Genomic DNA, 17,607 nt, shown 5'->3' on the forward strand with positions numbered 1-17,607 from the left:
CACTGGCCCCAACGCCCACTGGCCCCAACGCCCACTGGCCCCAACGCCCACTGGCCCCAACGCCCAACGGCCCCAACTCCCAACGGCCCCAACTCCCACTGGCCCCAACGCCCACTGGCCCCAACGCCCCCTGGCCCACTGGCCCCAACGCCCCCTGGCCCACTGGCCCCAACGCCCCCTGGCCCACTGGCCCCAGCGCTCCCTGGCCCACTGGCCCCAGCGCTCCCCGGTCCACTGGCCCCAATGCCCCTGGTCCACTGGCCCCAGCGCTCCCCTGTACACTGGCCCCAACGCCCACTGGCCCCAATACCCCCCGGCCCCAACGCCCCCTGGCCCACTGGCCCCAATGCCCCCCCCGGTCCACTGGCCCCAACGCCCCCCGGTCCACTGGCCCCAACGCCCACTGGCCCCAACGCCCCCAGTCCACTGGCCCCAACGCCCACTGGCCCCAACGCCCACTGGCCCCAACGCCCACTGGCCCCAACGCCCACTGGCCCCAACGCCCCTTGGCCCACTGGCCCCAACGCCCCTGGCCCACTGGCCCCAACGCCCCTGGCCCACTGGCCCCAGCGCTCCCTGGCCCACTGGCCCCAGTGCTCCCTGGCCCACTGGCCCCAGCGCTCCCTGGCCCACTGGCCCCAGCGCTCCCTGGCCCACTGGCCCCAGCGCTCCCCTGTCCACTGGCCCCAACGCCCCGGGTCCACTGGCCCCAGCGCTCCCGGTCCACTGGCCCCAGCGCTCCCCAGTCCACTGGCCCCAACGCCCCCCCGGTCCACTGGCCCCAACGCCCACTGGCCCCAACGCCCCCAGTCCACTGGCCCCAACGCCCACTGGCCCCAACGCCCACTGGCCCCAATGCCCACTGGCCCCAACGCCCACTGGCCCCAACGCCCACTGGCCCCAACGCCCACTGGCCCCAACGCCCACTGGCCCCAACGCCCACTGGCCCCAACGCCCACTGGCCCCAACGCCCACTGGCCCCAACGCCCACTGGCCCTAACGCCCACTGGCCCCAAGGCCCCTTAGCCCACTGGCCCCAACGCCCCCTGGCCCACTGGCCCCAGCGCTCCCTGGCCCACTGGCCCCAGCGCTCCCTGGCCCACTGGCCCCAGTGCTCCCCGGTCCACTGGCCCCAACGCCCCCGGTCCACTGGCCCCAGTGCTCCCGGTCCACTGGCCCCAGCGCTCCCCTGTACACTGGCCCCAACGCCCCCTGGCCCACTGGCCCCAATGCCCCCCGGTCCACTGGCCACAACGCCCCCTGGCCCCAACGCCCCCTGGCCCCAACGCCCACTGGCCCCAACGCCCACTGGCCCCAACGCCCCTTAGCCCACTGGCCCCAACGCCCCCCGGTCCACTGGCCCCAACGCCCCCTGGTCCACTGGCCCCAACGCCCCCTGGCCCACTGGCCCCAATGCCCCCAGTCCACAGGCCCCAACGCCCCCTGGCCCCAATGCCCACTGGCCCCAATGCCCCCGGTCCACTGGCCCCAACGTCCCCGGTCCACTGGCCCCAACGTCCCCGGTCCACTGGCCCCAACGACCCCTGGCCCACTGGCCCCAATGACCCCAGTCCACTGGCCCCAACGCCTCCCGGTCCACTGGCCCCAACGCCCACTGGCCCCAACGCCCCCTGGCCCACTGGCCCCAACGCCCCCCGGTCCACTGGCCCCAATGCCCACTGGCCCCAACGCCCACTGGCCCCAAGGCCCCCTGGCCCACTGGCCCCAACGCCCCCTGGTCCACTGGCCCCAGCGCTACCTGGTCCACTGGCCCCAGCGCACCCTGGTCCACTGCCCCGGACGCTCCCTGGTCCACTGGCCCCAATGCGCCCTGGTCCACTGGCCCCAACGCCCCCTGGCCCCAACGCCCCCTGGCCCCAACGCCCACTGGCCCCAATGCCCCCAGTCCACTGGCCCCAATGCCCCCTGGTCCACTGGTCCCAACGCCCCCTGGTCCACTGGCCCCAACGCCACCTGGTCCACTGGCCCCAACGCCCACTGGCCCCAATGCCCCCCGGTCCACTGGCCCCAACGCCCACTGGCCCCAACGCCCCCTGGCCCCAACGCCCCCTGGCCCACTGGCCCCAATGCCCCCAGTCCACTGGCCCCAACGCACACTGGCCCCAACGCCCCCTGGCCCCAATGCCCCACGGTCCACTGGCCCCAACGCCCCCTGGCCCCAACGCCCCCTGGCCCACTGGCCCCAATGCCCCCAGTCCACTGGCCCCAACGCCCCCCGGTCCACTGGCCCCAACGCCCACTGGCCCCAATGCCCCCCTGTCCACTGGCCCCAACGCCCCCTGGCCCCAACGCCCACTGGCCCCAATGCCCCCAGTCCACTGGCCCCAATGCCCACTGGCCCCAACGCCCACTGGCCCCAACGCCCCCCGGTCCACTGGCCCCAATGCCCACTGGCCCCAACGCCCACTGGCCCCAAGGCCCCAAGGCCCCCTGGTCCCCTGGCCCCAATGCCCCCTGGCCCCAACGCCCCCTGGCCCACTGGCCCCAACGCCCACTGGCCCCAACGCCCACTGGCCCCAATGCCCCCCGGTCCACTGGCCCCAACGCCCCCTGGCCCCAACGCCCCCTGGCCCCAACGCCCCCTGGCCCACTGGCCCCAATGCCTCCAGTCCACTGGCCCCAACGCCCCCCGGTCCACTGGCCCCAACGCCCCCTGGACCACTGGCCCCAATGCCCCCAGTCCACTGGCCCCAACGCCCCCAGTCCACTGGCCCCAACGCCCCCTGGCCCACTGGCCCCAATGACCCCAGTCCACTGGCCCCAATGCCCCCAGTCCACTGGCCCCAACGCCCCCAGTCCACTGGCCCCAACGCCCCCTGGCCCACTGGCCCCAATGACCCCAGTCCACTGGCCCCAACGCCTACTGGCCCCAACGCCCACTGGCCCCAACGCCCCCCGGTCCACTGGCCCCAATGCCCACTGGCCCCAACGCCCACTGGCCCCAACGCCCACTGGCCCCAAGGCCCCCTGGCCCCAAGGCCCCCTGGTCCACTGGCCCCAAGGCCCCCTGGACCACTGGTCCCAGCGCTCCCTGGTCCACTGGCCCCAGCGCTCCCTGGTCCACTGCCCCGGACGCTCCCTGGTCCACTGCCCCGGACGCTCCCTGGTCCACTGGCCCCAACGCCCCCTGGCCCACTGGCCCCAACGCCCCCTGGCCCCAATGCCCCCAGTCCACTGGCCCCAACGCACACTGGCCCCAACGCCCCCTGGCCCCAATGCCCCACGGTCCACTGGCCCCAACGCCCCCTGGCCCCAACGCCCCCTGGCCCACTGGCCCCAATGCCCCCAGTCCACTGGCCCCAACGCCCCCCGGTCCACTGGCCCCAACGCCCACTGGCCCCAATGCCCCCCTGTCCACTGGCCCCAACGCCCCCTGGCCCCAACGCCCACTGGCCCCAACGCCCACTGGCCCCAATGCCCCCAGTCCACTGGCCCCAATGCCCACTGGCCCCAACGCCCACTGGCCCCAACGCCCCCCGGTCCACTGGCCCCAACGCCCACTGGCCCCAAGGCCCCCTGGCCCCAAGGCCCGCTGGCCCCCTGGTCCCCTGGCCCCAATGCCCCCTGGCCCCAACGCCCCCTGGCCCACTGGCCCCAACGCCCACTGGCCCCAATGCCCCCCGGTCCACTGGCCCCAACGCCCCCTGGCCCCAACGCCCCCTGGCCCCAACGCCCCCTGGCCCACTGGCCCCAATGCCTCCAGTCCACTGGCCCCAACGCCCCCCGGTCCACTGGCCCCAACGCCCCCTGGACCACTGGCCCCAATGCCGCCAGTCCACTGGCCCCAACGCCCCCAGTCCACTGGCCCCAACGCCCCCTGGCCCACTGGCCCCAATGACCCCAGTCCACTGGCCCCAACGCCTACTGGCCCCAACGCCCACTGGCCCCAACGCCCCCCGGTCCACTGGCCCCAATGCCCACTGGCCCCAACGCCCACTGGCCCCAACGCCCACTGGCCCCAAGGCCCCCTGGCCCCAAGGCCCCCTGGTCCACTGGCCCCAAGGCCCCCTGGACCACTGGTCCCAGCGCTCCCTGGTCCACTGGCCCCAGCGCTCCCTGGTCCACTGCCCCGGACGCTCCCTGGTCCACTGCCCCGGACGCTCCCTGGTCCACTGGCCCCAACGCCCCCTGGCCCACTGGCCCCAACGCCCCCTGGCCCCAATGCCCCCTGGCCCACTGGCCCCAATGCCCTCAGTCCACTGGCCCCAACGTCCCCCGGTCCACTGGCCCCAATGCCCCCCGGTCCACTGGCCCCAATGCCCACTGGCCCCAATGCCCACTGGCCCCAACGCCCACTGGCCCCAACGCCCACTGGCCCCAACGCCCTCTGGCCCCAACGCCCTCTGGCCCCAACGCCCACTGGCCCCAACGCCCACTGGCCCCAACGCCCCTTAGCCCACTGGCCCCAACGCCCCTTAGCCCACTGGCCCCAACGCCCCCCGGTCCACTGGCCCCAACGCCCACTGGCCCCAACGCCCACTGGCCCCAACGCCCCCAGTCCACTGGCCCCAACGCCCCCCGGTCCACTGGCCCCAACGCCCCCCGGACCACTGGCCCCGACTCCCCCTGGCCCACTGGCCCCAATGCCCCCAGTCCACTGGCCCCAATGCCCCCTGGCCCCAATGCCCACTGGCCCCAATGCCCCCAGTCCACTGGCCCCAATGTCCCCGGTCCACTGGCCCCAACGTCCCCGGTCCACTGGCCCCAACGACCCCTGGCCCACTGACCCCAATGACCCCAGTCCACTGGCCCCAATGCCCCCCGGTCCACTGGCCCCAGCGCCCACTGGCCCCAACGCCCCCTGGCCCACTGGCCCCAACGCCCCCGGTCCACTGGCCCCAATGCCCACTGGCCCCAACGCCCACTGGCCCCAACGCCCACTGGCCCCAACGCCCACTGGCCCCAAGGCCCCCTGGCCCACTGGCCCCAACGCCCCCTGGTCCACTGGCCCCAGCGCTCCCTGGTCCACTGGCCCCAGCGCACCCTGGTCCCAATGCCCCCTGGTCCACTGGCCCCAACGCCCCCTGGTCCACTGGCCCCAACGCCACCTGGTCCACTGGCCCCAACGCCCACTGGCCCCAATGCCCCCCGGTCCACTGGCCCCAACGCCCACTGGCCCCAACGCCCCCTGGCCCCAACGCCCCCTGGCCCACTGGCCCCAATGCCCCCAGTCCACTGGCCCCAACGCACACTGGCCCCAACGCCCACTGGCCCCAATGCCCCACGGTCCACTGGCCCCAACGCCCCCTGGCCCCAACGCCCCCTGGCCCCAATGCCCCCAGTCCACTGGCCCCAACGCCCCCCCGGTCCACTGGCCCCAACGCCCACTGGCCCCAATGCCCCCCGGTCCACTGGCCCCAACGCCCCCTGGCCCCAACGCCCCCTGGCCCACTGGCCCCAATGCCCCCAGTCCACTGGCCCCAACGCCCCCCGATCCACTGGCCCCAACGCCCCCTGGCCCCAATGCCCCCAGTCCACTGTCCCCAACGCCCCCTGGCCCCCAGTCCACTGGCCCCAATGCCCCCAGTCCACTGGCCCCAACGTCCCCCGGTCCACTGGCCCCAACGTCCCCCGGTCCACTGGCCCCAACGCCCCCTGGCCCCCTGGCCCCAATGCCCCCAGTCCACTGGCCCCAACGCCCCCCGGTCCACTGGCCCCAACGCCCACTGGCCCCAACGCCCCCCGGTCCACTGGCCCCAATGCCCACTGGCCCCAAAGCCCACTGGCCCCAACGCCCACTGGCCCCAACGCCCACTGGCCCCAACGCCCACTGGCCCCAACGCCCACTGGCCCCAACGCCCACTGGCCCCAAGGTCCACTGGCCCCAGCGCTCCCTGGTCCACTGGCCCCAGCGCTCCCTGGTCCACTGCTCCGGACGCTCCCTGGTCCACTGGCCCCAATGCCCCCCGGTCCACTGGCCCCAACGCCCCCTGGCCCCAACGCCCACTGGCCCCAACGCCCCCTGGCCCACTGGCCCCAATGCCCCCAGTCCACTGGCCCCAACGCCCACTGGCCCCAACGCCCCCTGGCCCACTGGCCCCAATGCCCCCTGGTCCACTGGCCCCAACGCCCCCTGGTCCACTGGCCCCAACGCCCACTGGCCCCAACGCCCACTGGCCCCAAGGCCCCTTAGCCCACTGGCCCCAACGCCCCCTGGCCCACTGGCCCCAGCGCTCCCTGGCCCACTGGCCCCAGTGCTCCCCGGTACACTGGCCCCAACGCCCCCGGTCCACTGGCCCCAGCGCTCCCGGTCCACTGGCCCCAGCGCTCCCCTGTACACTGGCCCCAACGCCCCCTGGCCCACTGGCCCCAATGCCCCCCGGTCCACTGGCCACAACGCCCCCTGGCCCCAACGCCCCCTGGCCCACTGGCCCCAATGCCCCCAGTCCACTGGCCCCAACGCCCCCCCGGTCCACTGGCCCCAACGCCCCCTGGCCCACTGGCCCCAACGCCCCCAGTCCACTGGCCCCAACGCCCCCCCGGTCCACTGGCCCCAACGCCCCTGGTCCACTGGCCCCAACGCCCCCTGGCCCACTGGCCCCAATGCCCCAGTCCACTGGCCCCAACGCCCCCTGGCCCCAATGCCCACTGGCCCCAATGCCCCCGGTCCACTGGCCCCAACGTCCCCGGTCCACTGGCCCCAACGTCCCCGGTCCACTGGCCCCAACGACCCCTGGCCCACTGGCCCCAATGACCCCAGTCCACTGGCCCCAACACCCCCCGGTCCACTGGCCCCAACGCCCACTGGCCCCAACGCCCCCTGGCCCACTGGCCCCAACGCCCCCCGGTCCACTGGCCCCAATGTCCACTGGCCCCAACGCCCACTGGCCCCAAGGCCCACTGGCCCCAACGCCCCCTGGTCCACTGGCCCCAGCGCTCCCTGGTCCACTGGCCCCAGCGCACCCTGGTCCACTGCCCCGGACGCTCCCTGGTCCACTGGCCCCAATGCCCCCTGGTCCACTGGCCCCAATGACCCCAGTCCACTGGCCCCAACACCCCCCGGTCCACTGGCCCCAACGCCCACTGGCCCCAACGCCCCCTGGCCCACTGGCCCCAACGCCCCCCGGTCCACTGGCCCCAATGTCCACTGGCCCCAACGCCCACTGGCCCCAAGGCCCACTGGCCCCAACGCCCCCTGGTCCACTGGCCCCAGCGCTCCCTGGTCCACTGGCCCCAGCGCACCCTGGTCCACTGCCCCGGACGCTCCCTGGTCCACTGGCCCCAATGCCCCCTGGTCCACTGGCCCCAACGCCCACTGGCCCCAATGCCCCCTGGTCCACTGGCCCCAACGCCCCCTGGCCCCAACGCCCACTGGCCCCAACGCCCACTGGCCCCAATGCCCCCAGTCCACTGGCCCCAATGCCCCCGGTCCACTGGCCCCAACGCCCCCTGGTCCACTGGCCCCAACGCCACCTGGTTACACTGGCCCCAACGCCCACTGGCCCCAATGCCCCCCGGTCCACTGGCCCCAACGCCCACTGGCCCCCAACGCCCACTGGCCCCCAACGCCCCCTGGCCCCAACGCCCCCTGGCCCACTGGCCCCAATGCCCCCAGTCCACTGGCCCCAACGCACACTGGCCCCAACGCCCCCTGGCCCACTGGCCCCAATGCCCCACGGTCCACTGGCCCCAACGCCCACTGGCCCCAATGCCCCCAGTCCACTGGCCCCAACGCCCCCCGGTCCACTGGCCCCAACGCCCACTGGCCCCAATGCCCCCCGGTCCACTGGCCCCAACGCCCCCTGGCCCCAACGCCCACTGGCCCCAATGCCCTCAGTCCACTGGCCCCAATGCCCACTGGCCCCAACGCCCACTGGCCCCAACGCCCCCCGGTCCACTGGCCCCAATGCCCACTGGCCCCAACGCCCACTGGCCCCAAGGCCCCCTGGCCCCAAGGCCCCCTGGCCCCAAGGCCCCCTGGCCCCAAGGCCCCCTGGTCCACTGGCCCCAAGGACCCCCTGGCCCCAATGCCCCCTGGCCCCAACGCCCCCTGGCCCACTGGCCCCAACGCCCACTGGCCCTAATGCCCCCAGTCCACTGGCCCCAACGCCCACTGGCCCCAACGCCCACTGGCCCCAATGCCCCCCGGTCCACTGGCCCCAACGCCCCCTGGCCCCAACGCCCCCTGGCCCCAACGCCCACTGGCCCCAATGCCTCCAGTCCACTGGCCCCAACGCCCCCCGGTCCACTGGCCCCAACGCCCCCTGGACCACTGGCCCCAATGCCCCCAGTCCACTGGCCCCAACGCCCCCAGTCCACTGGCCCCAACGTCCCCTGGCCCACTGGCCCCAATGACCCCAGTCCACTGGCCCCAACGCCCACTGGCCCCAACGCCCACTGGCTCCAACGCCCCCCGGTCCACTGGCCCCAATGCCCACTGGCCCCAACGCCCCCTGGCCCCAAGGCCCCCTGGCCCCAAGGCCCCCTTGTCCACTGGCCCCAAGGCCCCCTGGACCACTGGTCCCAGCGCTCCCTGGTCCACTGGCCCCAGTGCTCCCTGTTCCACTGCCCCGGACGCTCCCTGGTCCACTGTCCCGGACGCTCCCTGGTCCACTGGCCCCAACGCCCCCTGGCCCACTGGCCCCAACGCCCCCCGGTCCACTGGCCCCAACGCCCCCTGGCCCCAACGCCCCCCGGTCCACTGGCCCCAACGCCCACTGGCCCCAACGCCCACTGGCCCCAACGCCCACTGGCCCCAACGCCCCCTGGCCCACTGGCCCCAATGCCCCCCGGTCCACTGGCCCCAATGTCCACTGGCCCCAACGCCCACTGGCCCCAAGGCCCCCTGGCCCACTGGCCCCAACGCCCCCTGGTCCACTGGCCCCAGCGCTCCCTGGTCCACTGGCCCCAGCGCACCCTGGTCCACTGCCCCGGACGCTCCCTGGTCCACTGGCCCCAATGCCCCCTGGTCCACTGGCCCCAACGCCCACTGGCCCCAATGCCCCCTGGTCCACTGGCCCCAACGCCCCCTGGCCCCAACGCCCACTGGCCCCAACGCCCACTGGCCCCAATGCCCCCATTCCACTGGCCCCAATGCCCCCGGTCCACTGGCCCCAACGCCCCCTGGTCCACTGGCCCCAACGCCACCTGGTTACACTGGCCCCAACGCCCACTGGCCCCAATGCCCCCCGGTCCACTGGCCCCAACGCCCACTGGCCCCCAACGCCCCCTGGCCCCAACGCCCCCTGGCCCACTGGCCCCAATGCCCCCAGTCCACTGGCCCCAACGCACACTGGCCCCAACGCCCCCTGGCCCACTGGCCCCAATGCCCCACGGTCCACTGGCCCCAACGCCCACTGGCCCCAATGCCCCCATTCCACTGGCCCCAACGCCCCCCGGTCCACTGGCCCCAACGCCCACTGGCCCCAATGCCCCCCGGTCCACTGGCCCCAACGCCCCCTGGCCCCAACGCCCACTGGCCCCAATGCCCCCAGTCCACTGGCCCCAATGCCCACTGGCCCCAACGCCCACTGGCCCCAACGCCCCCCGGTCCACTGGCCCCAATGCCCACTGGCCCCAACGCCCACTGGCCCCAAGGCCCCCTGGCCCCAAGGCCCCCTGGCCCACTGGCCCCAAGGCCCCCTGGTCCACTGGCCCCAAGGACCCCCTGGCCCCAATGCCCCCTGGCCCCAACGCCCCCTGGCCCACTGGCCCCAACGCCCACTGGCCCTAATGCCCCCAGTCCACTGGCCCCAACGCCCACTGGCCCCAACGCCCACTGGCCCCAATGCCCCCCGGTCCACTGGCCCCAACGCCCCCTGGCCCCAACGCCCCCTGGCCCCAACGCCCACTGGCCCCAATGCCTCCAGTCCACTGGCCCCAACGCCCCCCGGTCCACTGGCCCCAACGCCCCCTGGACCACTGGCCCCAATGCCCCCAGTCCACTGGCCCCAACGCCCCCTGGCCCACTGGCCCCAATGACCCCAGTCCACTGGCCCCAACGCCCACTGGCCCCAACGCCCACTGGCTCCAACGCCCCCCGGTCCACTGGCCCCAATGCCCACTGGCCCCAATGCCCACTGGCCCCAACGCCCACTGGCCCCAACGCCCCCTGGCCCCAAGGCCCCCTGGCCCCAAGGCCCCCTTGTCCACTGACCCCAAGGCCCCCTGGACCACTGGTCCCAGCGCTCCCTGGTCCACTGGCCCCAGTGCTCCCTGTTCCACTGCCCCGGACGCTCCCTGGTCCACTGTCCCGGACGCTCCCTGGTCCACTGGCCCCAACGCCCCCTGGCCCACTGGCCCCAACGCCCCCCGGTCCACTGGCCCCAACGCCCCCTGGCCCCAACGCCCCCCGGTCCACTGGCCCCAACGCCCACTGGCCCCAACGCCCACTGGCCCCAACGCCCACTGGCCCCAACGCCCACTGGCCCCAACGCCCACTGGCCCCAATGCCCCTTAGCCCACCCGCCCCAACGCCCCCTGGCCCACTGGCCCCAGCGCTCCCTGGCCCACTGGCCCCAGCGCTCCCCGGTCCACTGGCCCCAGCGCTCCCGGTCCACTGGCCCCAGCGCTCCCCTGTACACTGGCCCCAACGCCCCCTGGCCCACTGGCCCCAATGCCCCCCGGTCCACTGGCCACAACGCCCCCTGGCCCCAACGCCCCCTGGCCCACTGGCCCCAATGCCCCCAGTCCACTGGCCCCAACGCCCCCCGGTCCACTGGCCCCAACGCCCCCCGGCCCACTGGCCCCAACGCCCCCAGTCCACTGGCCCCAACGCCCCCCGGTCCACTGGCCCCAACGCCCCCCGGTCCACTGGCCCCAACGCCCACTGGCCCCAATGCCCCCAGTCCACTGGCCCCAATGCCCCCTGGCCCCAATGCCCACTGGCCCCAATGCCCCCAGTCCACTGGCCCCAACGTCCCCGGTACACTGGCCCCAATGTCCCCGGTCCACTGGCCCCAACGCCCCCTGGCCCACTGGCCCCAATGCCCCCAGTCCACTGGCCCCAATGCCCCCTGGCCCCAATGCCCACTGGCCCCAATGCCCCCAGTCCACTGGCCCCAACGTCCCCGGTCCACTGGCCCCAATGTCCCCGGTCCACTGGCCCCAACGACCCCTGGCCCACTGGCCCCAATGACCCCAGTCCACTGGCCCCAACGACCCCGGTCCACTGGCCCCAACGCCCACTGGCCCCAACGCCCCCTGGACCACTGGCCCCAACGCCCCCCGGTCCACTGGCCCCAATGCCCACTGGCCCCAAGGCCCCCTGGCCCACTGGCCCCAACGCCCCCTGGTCCACTGGCCCCAACGCCCCTTGGCCCACTGGCCCCAACGCCCCTGGCCCACTGGCCCCAACGCCCCTGGCCCACTGGCCCCAGCGCTCCCTGGCCCACTGGCCCCAGTGCTCCCTGGCCCACTGGCCCCAGCGCTCCCTGGCCCACTGGCCCCAGCGCTCCCTGGCCCACTGGCCCCAGCGCTCCCCTGTCCACTGGCCCCAACGCCCCGGGTCCACTGGCCCCAGCGCTCCCGGTCCACTGGCCCCAGCGCTCCCCAGTCCACTGGCCCCAACGCCCCCCCGGTCCACTGGCCCCAACGCCCACTGGCCCCAACGCCCCCAGTCCACTGGCCCCAACGCCCACTGGCCCCAACGCCCACTGGCCCCAATGCCCACTGGCCCCAACGCCCACTGGCCCCAACGCCCACTGGCCCCAACGCCCACTGGCCCCAACGCCCACTGGCCCCAACGCCCACTGGCCCCAACGCCCACTGGCCCCAACGCCCACTGGCCCCAACGCCCACTGGCCCTAACGCCCACTGGCCCCAAGGCCCCTTAGCCCACTGGCCCCAACGCCCCCTGGCCCACTGGCCCCAGCGCTCCCTGGCCCACTGGCCCCAGCGCTCCCTGGCCCACTGGCCCCAGTGCTCCCCGGTCCACTGGCCCCAACGCCCCCGGTCCACTGGCCCCAGTGCTCCCGGTCCACTGGCCCCAGCGCTCCCCTGTACACTGGCCCCAACGCCCCCTGGCCCACTGGCCCCAATGCCCCCCGGTCCACTGGCCACAACGCCCCCTGGCCCCAACGCCCCCTGGCCCCAACGCCCACTGGCCCCAACGCCCACTGGCCCCAACGCCCCTTAGCCCACTGGCCCCAACGCCCCCCGGTCCACTGGCCCCAACGCCCCCTGGTCCACTGGCCCCAACGCCCCCTGGCCCACTGGCCCCAATGCCCCCAGTCCACAGGCCCCAACGCCCCCTGGCCCCAATGCCCACTGGCCCCAATGCCCCCGGTCCACTGGCCCCAACGTCCCCGGTCCACTGGCCCCAACGTCCCCGGTCCACTGGCCCCAACGACCCCTGGCCCACTGGCCCCAATGACCCCAGTCCACTGGCCCCAACGCCTCCCGGTCCACTGGCCCCAACGCCCACTGGCCCCAACGCCCCCTGGCCCACTGGCCCCAACGCCCCCCGGTCCACTGGCCCCAATGCCCACTGGCCCCAACGCCCACTGGCCCCAAGGCCCCCTGGCCCACTGGCCCCAACGCCCCCTGGTCCACTGGCCCCAGCGCTACCTGGTCCACTGGCCCCAGCGCACCCTGGTCCACTGCCCCGGACGCTCCCTGGTCCACTGGCCCCAATGCGCCCTGGTCCACTGGCCCCAACGCCCCCTGGCCCCAACGCCCCCTGGCCCCAACGCCCACTGGCCCCAATGCCCCCAGTCCACTGGCCCCAATGCCCCCTGGTCCACTGGTCCCAACGCCCCCTGGTCCACTGGCCCCAACGCCACCTGGTCCACTGGCCCCAACGCCCACTGGCCCCAATGCCCCCCGGTCCACTGGCCCCAACGCCCACTGGCCCCAACGCCCCCTGGCCCCAACGCCCCCTGGCCCACTGGCCCCAATGCCCCCAGTCCACTGGCCCCAACGCACACTGGCCCCAACGCCCCCTGGCCCCAATGCCCCACGGTCCACTGGCCCCAACGCCCCCTGGCCCCAACGCCCCCTGGCCCACTGGCCCCAATGCCCCCAGTCCACTGGCCCCAACGCCCCCCGGTCCACTGGCCCCAACGCCCACTGGCCCCAATGCCCCCCTGTCCACTGGCCCCAACGCCCCCTGGCCCCAACGCCCACTGGCCCCAATGCCCCCAGTCCACTGGCCCCAATGCCCACTGGCCCCAACGCCCACTGGCCCCAACGCCCCCCGGTCCACTGGCCCCAATGCCCACTGGCCCCAACGCCCACTGGCCCCAAGGCCCCAAGGCCCGCTGGCCCCCTGGTCCCCTGGCCCCAATGCCCCTTGGCCCCAACGCCCCCTGGCCCACTGGCCCCAACGCCCACTGGCCCCAACGCCCACTGGCCCCAATGCCCCCCGGTCCACTGGCCCCAACGCCCCCTGGCCCCAACGCCCCCTGGCCCCAACGCCCCCTGGCCCACTGGCCCCAATGCCTCCAGTCCACTGGCCCCAACGCCCCCCGGTCCACTGGCCCCAACGCCCCCTGGACCACTGGCCCCAATGCCCCCAGTCCACTGGCCCCAACGCCCCCAGTCCACTGGCCCCAACGCCCCCTGGCCCACTGGCCCCAATGACCCCAGTCCACTGGCCCCAATGCCCCCAGTCCACTGGCCCCAACGCCCCCAGTCCACTGGCCCCAACGCCCCCTGGCCCACTGGCCCCAATGACCCCAGTCCACTGGCCCCAACGCCTACTGGCCCCAACGCCCACTGGCCCCAACGCCCCCCGGTCCACTGGCCCCAATGCCCACTGGCCCCAACGCCCACTGGCCCCAACGCCCACTGGCCCCAAGGCCCCCTGGCCCCAAGGCCCCCTGGTCCACTGGCCCCAAGGCCCCCTGGACCACTGGTCCCAGCGCTCCCTGGTCCACTGGCCCCAGCGCTCCCTGGTCCACTGCCCCGGACGCTCCCTGGTCCACTGCCCCGGACGCTCCCTGGTCCACTGGCCCCAACGCCCCCTGGCCCACTGGCCCCAACGCCCCCTGGCCCCAATGCCCCCAGTCCACTGGCCCCAACGCACACTGGCCCCAACGCCCCCTGGCCCCAATGCCCCACGGTCCACTGGCCCCAACGCCCCCTGGCCCCAACGCCCCCTGGCCCACTGGCCCCAATGCCCCCAGTCCACTGGCCCCAACGCCCCCCGGTCCACTGGCCCCAACGCCCACTGGCCCCAATGCCCCCCTGTCCACTGGCCCCAACGCCCCCTGGCCCCAACGCCCACTGGCCCCAACGCCCACTGGCCCCAATGCCCCCAGTCCACTGGCCCCAATGCCCACTGGCCCCAACGCCCACTGGCCCCAACGCCCCCCGGTCCACTGGCCCCAACGCCCACTGGCCCCAAGGCCCCCTGGCCCCAAGGCCCGCTGGCCCCCTGGTCCCCTGGCCCCAATGCCCCCTGGCCCCAACGCCCCCTGGCCCACTGGCCCCAACGCCCACTGGCCCCAATGCCCCCCGGTCCACTGGCCCCAACGCCCCCTGGCCCCAACGCCCCCTGGCCCCAACGCCCCCTGGCCCACTGGCCCCAATGCCTCCAGTCCACTGGCCCCAACGCCCCCCGGTCCACTGGCCCCAACGCCCCCTGGACCACTGGCCCCAATGCCGCCAGTCCACTGGCCCCAACGCCCCCAGTCCACTGGCCCCAACGCCCCCTGGCCCACTGGCCCCAATGACCCCAGTCCACTGGCCCCAACGCCTACTGGCCCCAACGCCCACTGGCCCCAACGCCCCCCGGTCCACTGGCCCCAATGCCCACTGGCCCCAACGCCCACTGGCCCCAACGCCCACTGGCCCCAAGGCCCCCTGGCCCCAAGGCCCCCTGGTCCACTGGCCCCAAGGCCCCCTGGACCACTGGTCCCAGCGCTCCCTGGTCCACTGGCCCCAGCGCTCCCTGGTCCACTGCCCCGGACGCTCCCTGGTCCACTGCCCCGGACGCTCCCTGGTCCACTGGCCCCAACGCCCCCTGGCCCACTGGCCCCAACGCCCCCTGGCCCCAATGCCCCCTGGCCCACTGGCCCCAATGCCCTCAGTCCACTGGCCCCAACGTCCCCCGGTCCACTGGCCCCAATGCCCCCCGGTCCACTGGCCCCAATGCCCACTGGCCCCAATGCCCACTGGCCCCAACGCCCACTGGCCCCAACGCCCACTGGCCCCAACGCCCTCTGGCCCCAACGCCCTCTGGCCCCAACGCCCTCTGGCCCCAACGCCCTCTGGCCCCAACGCCCACTGGCCCCAACGCCCACTGGCCCCAACGCCCCTTAGCCCACTGGCCCCAACGCCCCTTAGCCCACTGGCCCCAACGCCCCCCGGTCCACTGGCCCCAACGCCCACTGGCCCCAACGCCCACTGGCCCCAACGCCCCCAGTCCACTGGCCCCAACGCCCCCCGGTCCACTGGCCCCAACGCCCCCCGGACCACTGGCCCCGACTCCCCCTGGCCCACTGGCCCCAATGCCCCCAGTCCACTGGCCCCAATGCCCCCTGGCCCCAATGCCCACTGGCCCCAATGCCCCCAGTCCACTGGCCCCAATGTCCCCGGTCCACTGGCCCCAACGTCCCCGGTCCACTGGCCCCAACGACCCCTGGCCCACTGACCCCAATGACCCCAGTCCACTGGCCCCAATGCCCCCCGGTCCACTGGCCCCAGCGCCCACTGGCCCCAACGCCCCCTGGCCCACTGGCCCCAACGCCCCCGGTCCACTGGCCCCAATGCCCACTGGCCCCAACGCCCACTGGCCCCAACGCCCACTGGCCCCAACGCCCACTGGCCCCAAGGCCCCCTGGCCCACTGGCCCCAACGCCCCCTGGTCCACTGGCCCCAGCGCTCCCTGGTCCACTGGCCCCAGCGCACCCTGGTCCCAATGCCCCCTGGTCCACTGGCCCCAGCGCTCCCTGGTCCACTGGCCCCAGCGCACCCTGGTCCCAATGCCCCCTGGTCCACTGGTCCCAATGCCCCCTGGCCCACTGGCCCCAATGCCCCCAGTCCACTGGCCCCAACGCACACTGGCCCCAACGCCCACTGGCCCCAATGCCCCACGGTCCACTGGCCCCAACGCCCCCTGGCCCCAACGCCCCCTGGCCCCAATGCCCCCAGTCCACTGGCCCCAACGCCCCCCCGGTCCACTGGCCCCAACGCCCACTGGCCCCAATGCCCCCCGGTCCACTGGCCCCAACGCCCCCTGGCCCCAACGCCCCCTGGCCCACTGGCCCCAATGCCCCCAGTCCACTGGCCCCAACGCCCCCCGATCCACTGGCCCCAACGCCCCCTGGCCCCAATGCCCCCAGTCCACTGTCCCCAACGCCCCCTGGCCCCCAGTCCACTGGCCCCAATGCCCCCAGTCCACTGGCCCCAACGTCCCCCGGTCCACTGGCCCCAACGTCCCCCGGTCCACTGGCCCCAACGCCCCCTGGCCCCCTGGCCCCAATGCCCCCAGTCCACTGGCCCCAACGCCCCCCGGTCCACTGGCCCCAACGCCCACTGGCCCCAACGCCCCCCGGTCCACTGGCCCCAATGCCCACTGGCCCCAAAGCCCACTGGCCCCAACGCCCACTGGCCCCAACGCCCACTGGCCCCAACGCCCACTGGCCCCAACGCCCACTGGCCCCAACGCCCACTGGCCCCAAGGTCCACTGGCCCCAGCGCTCCCTGGTCCACTGGCCCCAGCGCTCCCTGGTCCACTGCTCCGGACGCTCCCTGGTCCACTGGCCCCAATGCCCCCCGGTCCACTGGCCCCAACGCCCCCTGGCCCCAACGCCCACTGGCCCCAACGCCCCCTGGCCCACTGGCCCCAATGCCCCCAGTCCACTGGCCCCAACGCCCACTGGCCCCAACGCCCCCTGGCCCACTGGCCCCAATGCCCCCTGGTCCACTGGCCCCAACGCCCCCTGGTCCACTGGCCCCAACGCCCACTGGCCCCAACGCCCACTGGCCCCAAGGCCCCTTAGCCCACTGGCCCCAACGCCCCCTGGCCCACTGGCCCCAGCGCTCCCTGGCCCACTGGCCCCAGTGCTCCCCGGTACACTGGCCCCAACGCCCCCGGTCCACTGGCCCCAGCGCTCCCGGTCCACTGGCCCCAGCGCTCCCCTGTACACTGGCCCCAACGCCCCCTGGCCCACTGGCCCCAATGCCCCCCGGTCCACTGGCCACAACGCCCCCTGGCCCCAACGCCCCCTGGCCCACTGGCCCCAATGCCCCCAGTCCACTGGCCCCAACGCCCCCCCGGTCCACTGGCCCCAACGCCCCCTGGCCCACTGGCCCCAACGCCCCCAGTCCACTGGCCCCAACGCCCCCCCGGTCCACTGGCCCCAACGCCCCTGGTCCACTGGCCCCAACGCCCCCTGGCCCACTGGCCCCAATGCCCCAGTCCACTGGCCCCAACGCCCCCTGGCCCCAATGCCCACTGGCCCCAATGCCCCCGGTCCACTGGCCCCAACGTCCCCGGTCCACTGGCCCCAACGTCCCCGGTCCACTGGCCCCAACGACCCCTGGCCCACTGGCCCCAATGACCCCAGTCCACTGGCCCCAACACCCCCCGGTCCACTGGCCCCAACGCCCACTGGCCCCAACGCCCCCTGGCCCACTGGCCCCAACGCCCCCCGGTCCACTGGCCCCAATGTCCACTGGCCCCAACGCCCACTGGCCCCA

Source organism: Rhinoraja longicauda, unplaced genomic scaffold (genome assembly GCF_053455715.1).
Source record: "Rhinoraja longicauda isolate Sanriku21f unplaced genomic scaffold, sRhiLon1.1 Scf000737, whole genome shotgun sequence".
Classification (NCBI taxonomy): domain Eukaryota; kingdom Metazoa; phylum Chordata; class Chondrichthyes; order Rajiformes; family Arhynchobatidae; genus Rhinoraja; species Rhinoraja longicauda.